Here is a 12,170-nt window from a genome sequence, read left to right as displayed (position 1 = left end):
TTACCAGTGCGTCCACCGCTATCGCCTGAGGGTCTCTTGACCTGGCGCAATACCTTTGTAGCTTTTTGTTGAGACGGGACGCCATCATGTCTACCTGTGGCAGTTCCCATCGATTTGTAATCTGAGTTAAGACTTCGTGATGAAGTCCCCACTCTCCCGGGTGGAGGTCGTGCCTGCTGAGGAAGTCTGCTTCCCAGTTGTCCACTCCCGGAATGAACACTGCTGACAGTGCTTGCACGTGATTCTCCGCCCAACGAAGAATCCTGGTGGCTTCCGCCATCGCCACTCTGCTTCTTGTGCCGCCCTGGCGGTTTACATGAGCCACTGCGGTGATGTTGTCTGACTGAATCAGCACCGGTTGGTTGCGAAGCCGAGGCTCCGCTTGACTCAGGGCGTTGTATATGGCCCTTAGTTCCAGGATATTTATGTGCAGACAAGCCTCCTGACTTGACCACAACCCTTGGAAGTTTCTTCCCTGAGTGACTGCCCTCCACCCTCGGAGGCTCGCATCCGTGGTCACCAGGACCCAGTCCTGTATGCCGAACCTGCGGCCCTCGAGAAGGTGAGCACTCTGTAGCCACCACAGAAGAGACACCCTGGCCCTCGGGGACAGGGTGATCAGCCGATGCATCTGAAGATGCGATCTGGACCACTTGTCCAACAGATCCCACTGAAAGATCCTCGCATGGAACCTGCCGAAGGGAATGGCTTCTTATGATGCCACCATCTTTCCCAGGACTCGCGTGCAGCGATGCACCGACACCTGTTTCGGTTTTAAGAGGTCTCTGACTAGAGTCACGAGCTCTTGAGCCTTCTCCGCCGGGAGAAACACCTTCTTCTGGTCCGTGTCCAGAATCATGCCCAGAAAAGGCAGACGCGTTGTAGGAATCAGCTGCGACTTTGGGATATTCAGAATCCAGCCGTGCTGTTGCAACACTTCCTGAGAGTGTGCTACGCTGATCAGCAACTGCTCTCTGGACCTCGCCTTTATGAGGAGATCGTCCAAGTATGGGATAATTGTGACTCCTTGCTTTCGAAGGAGCACCATCATTTCTGCCATTACCTTGGTAAATATTCTCAGTGCCGTGGAGAGCCCAAACGGCAACGTCTGGAATTGGTAATGACAGTCCTGTACCACAAATCTGAGGTACTCCTGATGAGGTGGATAAATGGGGACATACAAGTAAGCATCCTTGATGTCCAGAGACACCATAAAATCCCCCTCTTCCAGGCTTGCAATGACCGCTCTGAGCGATTCCATTTTGAACTTGAATCTTATCAGATAAATGTTCAGGGACTTTAAATTCAATATGGGTCTGACCGAACCGTCCGGTTTCGGTACCACAAACATTGTGGAATAGTATCCTCTTCCTTGTTGAAGGAGGGGAACCTTCACCACCACCTGCTGGAGATATAACTTGTGAATTGCCGCTAACACTACTTCCTGTTCCATGGGGGAAGCTGGCAGGGCCGATTTGAGGTAACGGTGAGGGGGCATCACTTCGAATTCCAGCTTGTATCCCTGAGACACAATCTGTATAGCCCAGGGATCCACCTGTGAGCGAACCCACTGGTGGCTGAAATTTCGGAGACGCGCCCCCACCGCTCCTGGCTCCTGTGGAGCCCCAGCGTCATGCGGTGGATTTAGTGGAAGCCGGGGAGGACTTCTGTTCCTGGGAACTAGCTGTATGGTGCAGCTTCTTTCCTCTACCCCTGCCTCTGGCAAGAAAGGACGCACCTCTGACCTTCTTGCTTCTTTGTGATCGAAAGGACTGCATTTGGTAATACGGTGCTTTCTTAGGCTGTGAGGGAATATATGGCAAAAAATTTGACTTCCCAGCTGTAGCTGTGGAAACTAGGTCCGAGAGGCCGTCCCCAAACAATTCCTCACCCTTGTAAGGTAAAACCTCCATGTGCTTTTTCTCCTTCATCCACTAGGGGCCACTGGAGCGTAGTTACAATGGGGATATAGTAGGCAGTAATTGGGAGCTGGCACTTTAAAATTCTCAACCTGTGGCTAGCTCCTCCCCTACTATCTCCCCTCCAAGCCAGTCTTAGTATGTGCCCGATGTGAGCTGGTTCACTTGGGTTTAGCTGAAGAAATTTTTCTTTTTTCTTTATATATATACACTCACAGACTGGCAGCTCTGCCACTGCCAGTCTGCACCGTGGGAGCTGCCGGCGGGGTCCCATCGCAGCTGCGTGCGGCTAGGGATGGGCCCCGGCTGAGGGAGACACTGAGCTCTCCTGAGTCGGCGGACACCGCTGCGTGCGGCGCGTGTCGCGGCCACTCCATCCAGCAGAAGATTCCGGCAGCATGGCAGCGGTGAGTATCAAAAATGGCCGGACACCGCTGCGTGCGGCTCGTGTCGGGGCCACTCCATCAGAAGATGAGTAAAAAAGGGACCGGACACCGCTGCGTGCGGCGTGTGTCGGAGCCTCGGGGTCGAGTTGGAGTACGCCTAAAGTGTGGTGAGTACAAACATCCCCCCTTGTCACTGATGTATGTTTTATCATGTGTTTGAAGTGCTTGCTTCGGCAGCACTAAATTGGAACGATATAGAGAAGTTTAGCAAAGCCCCTGCGCAGCATGAGCCCTGTGCAAGGATGACATGAAAATTCTTGAAGCGTTCCATATAATCCTGACCAGAATTAAACAGTTTCAGTTTTCAACATAGGTATGGTCCCCTATACTCCAGTCATAGAAGGCTGGAGTGCATCAAAGGCGCTTAATAATTTGAACTTGGCGCCATTATATGGGGGGCGGAGCTTCAGCCCGCTCTGTAAGCGGGCTCAGCGCTCTTCACTACCCGGCTGCAGAAGGCAGCCGGGGGATACACAGTGAGAATAGAAGCTGTATGCCAGAGTCTAAGGAGCATACTTAGCACATTATTATTTGCAAAAGTGAGTCATTATTGCTCACACAGCTAGGCTCCAGACTCTGGCACACAAGGTCACATGGGACTCGGTGCATGAAACGCTCCCCGGCCACAGCTTACAAGCGGCCGGGGAGATACAGGGCGCTTCCCGCTTATGGTAGAGCAGGTTTAAATTTGGCGCCGAAGCGGAGGGGGCGGAGCTAACTCCCGCTCTGTTCGGCGGGCTAAGCGCACTCCGTCCCCCGGCCGCTACAGGACACGCCGCTGCACTGTCACACCGCTCCCCGGCCGCTGCAAGCTCCCTTCCCTCTCCGGGCTGTTCAGGGAGGATAAAGGTAGGATGTGGGGGTGAAGGCTATTCCCGCTTTGCTCAGCGGGCTCCCGGCGGCGGATCGCAGCGTTCACTGCCTCTAGACACAAATCCTGTCTCAGGGGGGGTTTTTAAATTTTCTGTGCAGGGAGTTGCTGACATTCCTCCCTGCAGGAGAGTCCTCTGACAGGCATTTCATACAGGAGCCTGCTCTATTACAGGAGCTGGGGCTCATCTCATAATGATTCAAAAATGTGCACAATTTATTTACCATACATATACTACAGTATTTATCTACCCTAATGGGTTCACATACAGGGTTGGATTCACTGTGGGTGTGTATATATATATATATATATAGATGTGTATGTATGAATATATATATATATAGATGTGTGGAGGTATGTATATAGATATATGCATACAATGCCGTATATAGGGCAGTGCGGATGGTGTGGTGGTTGGCGTTGCTGCCTTGCGGCATGGAGGGCGTGGGTCTGGTTCCTACCAGTGCCCTACTTTTGTGTAGTTTGTACAGAGGTGTCCACATACATCTTTAAGATAAAACAAACCACTTCCGCAATGTTTTCTAATAACAAAATACCTCCTTGCCACATAACAATTTCCCCCATCTTTTCTCACAGTCTGGTCACCATTTTGAAAAGCCAGCGGAACCTCCGAGAAACATCTGGTGCACCTAAATTTAGCGGTACACTACATACAGTGTGGTCTTCCCTTTATTATTCCTTGGCTAGTTACTAATGCTATTTGTAATTTGGGGAATGCGTGTAAGGCATCAGACAAATAGCGCTGCGGCTCAGTACGCTAGTAGCGGGTATCTGTACAGGGGGACCAGGGTTTGAAAATAAAGAAACTTTAAGGGGAGCCCCTATAGCCTAGGGCTAAGACTCCTGTCCCACAGCGCAGCGCTACTGGTTCAGGTCTCCGCTGCTCCAGAAAGTTTATTTGATGTCGGTCACTATATATTATAGTGCAGACTTTACATATGGCTGTGTTTCTTTAACCCACCTTTTCTCCTCTCACCTGGGATAGTTAAAGAATTCCCTCTTAGGTGTGAAGTATGCGGTGGAGCCATCTGCAGAGCCCTCCACGCGCCTGCAGGACACTCCTGTTGAACAGCTCAGATTATACAGGTAATGTCACTATTAACCAGAGATCTTGTACGTCATTTCACCTCTCCAGGTTTCTAAAGGAACCTTGCTAACCTTCCAGGTTACAATACTAATGATGTCTGTTTTCTGTGGAAGTCTGAACCAGTGTCTCAGAATATCCAGGTGCATTATACAGCAGTTCGTCTGGTACTGCAGGTAAAGGAGGCGGACACGTCAAGTCCATCAGGGTTCGACGCCAATGACGAAATGACAGCGACTGGCCCAGTCTCGGATGAGCTGGGCAGGCTCCGGTAGGCGGCCGTCAGACACCCGAACACACAAAATCAGGTATCAAACAATGTTTGTTTTCCCTACCCTCTTCCCACAGTCGTCAGGAGATGGTATCAGAACCTTTCTAGGATATACCCCTCGATGTACCGCCGGTCCAACAAGCTGCCGTTTTCCTGAGCAACCTTGTTCAGGGACCCATCGAAGACATATACGGCAGCATGTTTCTACCTTGTCCGGAACAGGTAGGTTGTGGAACAATTGTCCTCTAGGTTACAGGATGTTTCACATCAGGATCAATTGATACTTTGGTACAGGTCCGAATCACGATTCTGCTCTATGATCTTTGAAGGTCACCACGTCTGCAGACTCGGACCCTGCATTTTCGCTTGGGCTGTCTTAAACCGTCGACCTCTGGGGCTGCGACTGTGACAGGTGAACATGTAATCCTACGGGGCAGATGGTTCAGGGGAAGGAACTTTCTGCAGGATTTCTTGAACCATTGGAGGTAAGTCCACTTTGCTTTCTCCTAATACTGCCCCAGCTCCAAGACAGACCGTTACCGGTCTTTCCTTTAGATTTTTCCGTGACCCTTCGGAAACTTTCGACTCCACACGGGCGATATTTCAGTCGCCAGGGGATCTCAAAAAAAAAAAAAAAAAAGAGCTGAAGCAGAGGTTCAGCATCATCCTTATAAACCCACTACAGGTCAGACTTTCCTACCACCTGGAGGGTCCCAGGGTAGGCGCAGGTCGGTGGTCCTATGGGAAGAACTGAGAAGGCTGGGGCAAACTAGATTTCGGAACAACCATCTCAGGAGTCCCTCGGCAGGGGGCGGCCGATTTACGATGACAAGAGTCATACTGCAGGCGGCGCTCCATATGCTTCTAACCGCAAAGAGTGTTGATCCCTGTTTTTCACATATCATTTGAATCGGGACAGTTCTCAGGCCTTTGTTTTCTTCTCACGTTCCGAAGCCAGTTGGCTCGGCCAGACCTATTCTGGCCTTACAATCCTTTCAGTCTGTGATTGCTATTTTTTTTTTGAACAAGAAAGGGAGTTTTTACGTGTCCCTTGTCTTCAGAGATGCCTGTTTACTGATTTCAGTTGGACGGGCTTTTCTCAGATTCACATTACAGGATTCTCATTTTCACTGTCAGTCCTTTCCTCTCGGTATCTCTTCCGCTCCCACGGAGTTCAGGAAGATCACAGAATAACTCTTTCAAGGGCAGAAGGTGACGTTGGTTCCCTAAATGGACAATCTACTGCTGCTTTCCCACTCTGTACATTAGGTGGCTTCTGAATATCCGGAGGATCCAGGAGCTTATGGTTCAACACAGATCCAATTTATGCTCCTCATAGACGTTTCTCAACTTGGTCCGTCAGAGGATTTTTCCTTCCTCGGCACCAGGTACTCTATTCCTTCAGTCAAGTTGCGACGCAAGGAGTGGTCGCCTCCATTCCTCTCTGAGCGGGGGACAACATTCCTCTCTGAACGGGGGACAACATCCCTCTCTGAGCGGGGGACAACAATCTTCTTTCCGGGTCAAGCCACCAGGTCAGACTCCCGGGGGAGAAAACATTCCCCGGAGTTTTGTCAGCTGGTCCGCTGTGGGCGGAGATTTCGGATCGACCTCAGGGCGTTCTGACTGACTTTTTAACCCTTTACTACTCTCGGGCGTGAGCTCGGGCAGTAGCCGAGGAGGCCCTCAGGGCTCCGGGGAGTTTTCTGGTTATTCTATCCGGCCTCCCTTTTTAATTTCTACCTCCGGTTCGGTAACACAGGAGGGGATTATGCGTGCTAGTCCTCTCGGTGGCTCTGGTTGGGCCACAGATGTCTTGAAGATACAGATACACCTGTTGTCAGTAGAGGAGCCTATGCTACTACCTCGACTGGACTGTCCACTTCAACAACTTTTCCTTGTTCAATCTTACACTGGTTCCGTGTAACCGTGTGACTGTTCACGAGACCTCAGAAGGGAGTAGTTCCCTAGGTTGGTTAGGCCTACCGGGCCCCGATTTCAGAAGTCTGTTACCTCTTCTCGCTTTTGCCACTTTTGGAAAACTGTATCGGACATAATAAGCATAAAAGGGGTTTTCCCCTTCTTTCAGTTACCATTCAGCCGTCATCTTTGGTTTCTCTGGGAGGTTTTGCTCCGCTGCGCTTCATACCACACTGACCTGAATTTTAGGTCTCTGTTTTTTTCGGTTTTCTTCCAAAAGAGATTAGCCTAGCGGCCGTAGGTTCGGCCTCTTTTTCAGGGAGTGCTCTATGGCATCTCCCCCGGCTGAGTTTCGGTCTCAGCGGTCGTTTCTTCCTGAGGGGATGTCCATTTTTCCGACAAATCTGACACTAGTGTTTTTTGGTCCTCTTTGAATGTTGTCATGGCTCGCCGACTCTCCCTACAGAGGTCTTCGGCTATTCGACAAAGTGTTTTCTTCTTGGTGCTGTACAATGCTCCCGTGCTAAATAGCCGGGGTCCCAACATACGCTGGGCCGTTGGATACATCTAACCATCAGACAGTCTTCTTGGAGGTTGCTAGGGAGCCTCCGTATTCCATTTCAGCGCACTTAACGCGCGTGGTAAGACCTTTGTGGGCGGCTGCCCGTGGGGTCTCCATAAATAGTTTGTCGGGCGGCTACTTGGTCGGACTGACATTCCTATTGTCAAATTCTACAAGTTTGACACTTTTGCGGCCTCTGCATCACAATTTGGCCGAGCAGTTTTTACAGGACTCGCAGCGCTCTCCCGCCCGTTTTTGGGAGCTCTGGGACGTCCCCATTGTAACTACGCTCCAGTGGCCCCTAGTGGATGAAGGAGAAAACAGGATTTTGGTACTTACCGATAAATCCCTTTCTCCGATTCCACAGGGGCCACTGGACGCCCGCCCAGCGCTGTTCCTCCTTGTTTTTTGCTTAACGGTTTGCAGATCACCATATGACTGCTTGTTGAGTTCAGGCTAGCCTGGTTTTTTGTCAGGTTCTGTTCCAGGTTTAGTTTGAGTTATCCTGGTTTACAGGGCGTCATTAACCTCCTCTACCTTAAGGTTTGTTTATTCCATCTCTCATCGGGCACAGTTTTACGTAGACTGGCTTGGAGGGGAGATAGTAGGGGAGGAGCTAGCCACAGGTTGAGAATTTTAAAGTGCCAGCTCCCAATTACTGCCTACTATATCCCCATTGTAACTACGCTCCAGTGGCCCCTGTGGAATCGGAGAAAGGGATTTATCGGTAAGTACCAAAATCCTGTTTTGGAGTCGGCATAACCTGTCCATTGCCGAGTCCACAGGACCCTTCTGGCAGAAATTGACATTTCATTTATTCTAGAGCCCAGTAGGCAAATGTCCCTCTGGGCATCCCTCATATATAGGACAGCGTCTTTTATATGCCCCAGGGTCAGTAAAATGGTATCCTTGTCTAAGGTATCCATTTCCTCAGACAGATTATCTGTCCATGCTGCTACAGCACTACACATCCAGGCCGACGCAATTGCCGGCCTCAGTAGAGTACCTGAATGTGTATAAACAGACTTCAGGATACTTTCCTGCTTCCTATGTGCAGGATCCTTTAGGGCGGCCGTATCCTGTGACGGCAGGGCCACCTTCTTAGATAAGCGTGTCAGAGCTTTATCTACCCTAGGGGAGGATTCCCAGCGCACCCTGTCCGTTGGCGGGAAAGGGTACGCCATAAGTAACCTTTTGGAAATCAGCACTTTCTTATCGGGGGAATCCCACGCTCTTTCACATAACTCATTTAACTCATGTGAAGGGGGAAAAGTCACCTCTTGCTTTTTCTCCCCATACATATAAACCCTCTTGTCAGGGACAGGGTTTACCTCTGATATGTGCAATACATCCTTCATTGCTATAATCATGTAGCGGATGGCTTTAGCCATTTTAGGCTGCAATTTTGCATCATCGTCATCGACAGTGGAGTCAGAATCCGTGTCGATATCTGTGTCAACAATTTTGGATAGTGGGCGCTTCTGAGACCCTGACGGCCTCTGCGCTGTAGGATCAGGCATGGGCTGAGACCCCGACTGTCCCAAGGCATCAGCTTTATCCAACCTTTTATGCAAGGAGTTTACATTATCATTTAACACCTTCCACATATCCATTCAATCAGGTGTCGGCGCCGTCAGCGGAGACACGTCATTCATCTGCACTTGCTCTGCCTCCACATAGCCCTCTTCGTCAAACATGTCGACACACGCGTACCGACACACCACACACACAGGGGATGCTCTATATGAGGACAGGACCCCCACAAGGCCTTTTGGAGAGACAGAGAGAGAGTTTGCCAGCACACACCCCAGCGCTATATGACCCAGGAATCACACAGTAACTTAGTGTTTACCCAGTAGCTGCTGTATATATGATTAATGCGCTAAATTTATGTGCCCCCCCTCTCTTTTTACCCTCTTTCTACCGTGCGTCTGCAGGGGAAAGCCTGGGGAGCTTCCTCTCAGCGGAGCTGTGGAGAGAAAATGGCGCTGGTGAGTGCTGAGGAAGAAGGCCCCACCCCCTCAGCGGCGGGCTTCTGTCCCGCGATTTTGTGTGAAATTAATGGCGGGGGCTCATGCATATAACAGTGTCCAACTGTATATATGCTGCTTTTGCCAGGAGGTACTTAATTGCTGCCCAGGGCACCCCCCCCTGCGCCCTGCACCCTACAGTGACCGGAGTGTGTGGGTTAGTGTGGGCGCAATGGCGCACAGCTGCAGTGCTGTGCGCTACCTCATATGAAGACAGGAGTCTTCTGCCGCCGATTTTGACGTCTTCTTGCTTCAACCCGCCGGCTTCTGTCTTCTGGCTCTGCGAGGGGGACGGCGGCGCGGCTCCGGGAACGGACAACCAAGGTTAGGTTCCTGTGTTCGATCCCTCTGGAGCTAATGGTGTCCAGTAGCCTAAGAAGCGCAACCTAGCCGCAGTTAGTAGGTTTGCTTCTCTCCCCTCAGTCCCACGTAGCAGAGAGTCTGTTGCCAGCAGAAGTCTCTGAAAATAAAAAAAACCTAACTAAAATACTTTCTTATTAGCAAGCTCAGGAGAGCTCACTAAAATGCATCCAGCTCTGTCCGGGCACAGATTCTAACTGAGGTCTGGAGGAGGGGCATAGAGGGAGGAGCCAGTGCACACCAGTAGTACTAAATCTTTCTTTAGAGTGCCCAGTCTCCTGCGGAGCCCGTCTATTCCCCATGGTCCTTACGGAGTCCCCAGCATCCACTAGGACGTTAGAGAAAGGGGCAAAGTCAGTATGAATCACAAGTAGCGGTTCGTACGGAATTTTTGCTGAGGGGCTGCGGGTGCATGCGCAGCAGGCCCTACTGCGCATGCGCCCGCAATTTCTGTGGGGGGGGGGGGGCGAAGAAATTACGATTGCCTCTGCCTGTCAATCAGGCAGATGTGGTCGCGGGGAGGAAAAGCTCCGTGTTCTGGGTTGAAATGGGGCGTTGCGGGGGCTGCGTGATGTCACACGCAGCCGCTGCGACAACAAAAATGGCACCGGGACTCCTGCCGGCGCAGCCAAGCTGCGCCGGCAGGAGTCATCCTTAATTTCTGCTAACAAGCAGAAGTTGCGCACTGTTCGCCATTTCTGCTTGAATCGTGGGGGAGGCGCTGGTCAGCATGCGGGGCGGCCTTGCCCAGCGCTGGGCGGCCCCCTGCATCCGTGCTTATGGTTAGCAAATTGTGCTGATTAGCAGCATCCGCCATCCTTACTGAACTGGTCCCAATATACAGAGCAACGGCAGGAACAGCCTAATAACACATGGAGCCCCCCCCCGGGTGCATTGTGTGGTGGATTCCCTTACACCGGCTGATTGGTCAGGTCTAGCCGTACCTGAGTGACGGTAACACCAGGGACATGGCTTCCCGTACACCAGATGATTGGTCAGGTCTAGCCGTACCTGAGTGACGGTAACACCAGGGACATGGCTTCCCGTACACCGGATGATTGGTCAGGTCTAGCCGTACCTGAGTGACGGTAACACCAGGGACATGGCTTCCCGTACACCAGATGATTGGTCAGGTCTAGCCGTACCTGAGTGAGGGTAACACCAGGGACATGGCTTCCGGTACACCAGATGATTGGTCAGGTCTAGCCGTACCTGAGTGACGGTAACACCAGGGACATGGCTTCCCGTACACCAGATGATTGTTCAGGTCTAGCCGTACCTGAGTGACGGTAACACCAGGGACATGGCTTCCCGTACACCAGATGATTGGTCAGGTCTAGCCGTACCTGAGTGACGGTAACACCAGGGACATGGCTTCCCGTACACCAGATGATTGGTCAGGTCTAGCCGTACCTGAGTGACGGTAACACCAGGGACATGGCTTCCCGTACACCAGATGATTGGTCAGGTCTAGCCGTACCTGAGTGACGGTAACACCAGGGACATGGCTTCCCGTACACCAGATGATTGGTCAGGTCTAGCCGTACCTGAGTGACGGTAACACCAGGGACATGGCTTCCCGTACACCGTCTGATTGGTCAGGTCTAGCCGTACCTGAGTGACGGTAACACCAGGGACATGGCTTCCCGTACACCGGATGATTGGTCAGGTCTAGCCGTACCTGAGTGACGGTAACACCAGGGACATGGCTTCCCTTACACCGGCTGATTGGTCAGGTCTAGCCGTACCTGAGTGACGGTAACACCAGGGACATGGCTTCCCGTACACCAGATGATTGGTCAGGTCTAGCCGTACCTGAGTGACGGTAACACCAGGGACATGGCTTCCCGTACACCATATGATTGGTCAGGTCTAGCCGTACCTGAGTGACGGTAACACCAGGGACATGGCTTCCCGTACACCAGATGATTGGTCAGGTCTAGCCGTACCTGAGTGACGGTAACACCAGGGACATGGCTTCCCGTACACCAGATGATTGGTCAGGTCTAGCCGTACCTGAGTGATGGTAACAGCAGGTAACATCACGCCACGTGGCGCTGGGGCAGCAGACGTCACACTATGAGCACAGCCGGGCAGTAATCTCCTGCACCCGTCATCCACACTAGCTGTCCATCCCTATCAGTGTGTGACAGGTCCTGGCCCGGCTCATACACCCCGTGCCCGGTTAGGCCCACAGTCTGCCCATAACACCCGTCCCTGTTATCTACGTTTGCAGTGTATATATATGTAGCCAGGTAACCAGGAAATAATACTAGCGTTATAACAACGTCATCACTACGCTACTACCTACAGACAGCGAGAAATAACACTACACACTATTATAGAATACGTGATGACCTCCGGCGCTGGCTACAGTATATATAAATGTGACTTTGCATAAGCATCTTAAATGTGGCTATATAATGGCCAGTATGCCCGTCTAATGGACACCCTCCCTCTGTACTCACTGTACGGCAGCTGCGCTCACAGGGAAAGGAGAACCGGCCACTACATTATGGGGGTCATTCCGAGTTGATCGTAGCTGTGCCTCCCCGCATATCAGTGCTGGCCCCCCCCCCCCCCCGTAGAAGTGTAAAGGCATCGCACAGCGGCGATGCCTTTGCACTTTAAGAGTAGCTCCTGGCCGGCGCATGCACAGTAGGGACCCGTTTGCTCCGCTACGATA

The 12,170-nt window shown here is 51.6% G+C and overlaps 1 pseudogene; it reads left to right on the top strand.

Annotated features, from left to right (window-relative positions):
- Nucleotides 1-2,526: 2,526 nt before the first annotated feature.
- Nucleotides 2,527-2,642, top strand: LOC135054235 (U6 spliceosomal RNA; annotated as a pseudogene).
- Nucleotides 2,643-12,170: the final 9,528 nt, after the last annotated feature.

The sequence above is a fragment of the Pseudophryne corroboree genome, chromosome 2 (assembly GCF_028390025.1).
Source record: "Pseudophryne corroboree isolate aPseCor3 chromosome 2, aPseCor3.hap2, whole genome shotgun sequence".
NCBI classification, from domain to species: Eukaryota; Metazoa; Chordata; class Amphibia; order Anura; family Myobatrachidae; genus Pseudophryne; species Pseudophryne corroboree.
Note: the sequence above shows the minus strand (reverse complement) of the source record. Positions and strands in the feature narration are given on the sequence as shown.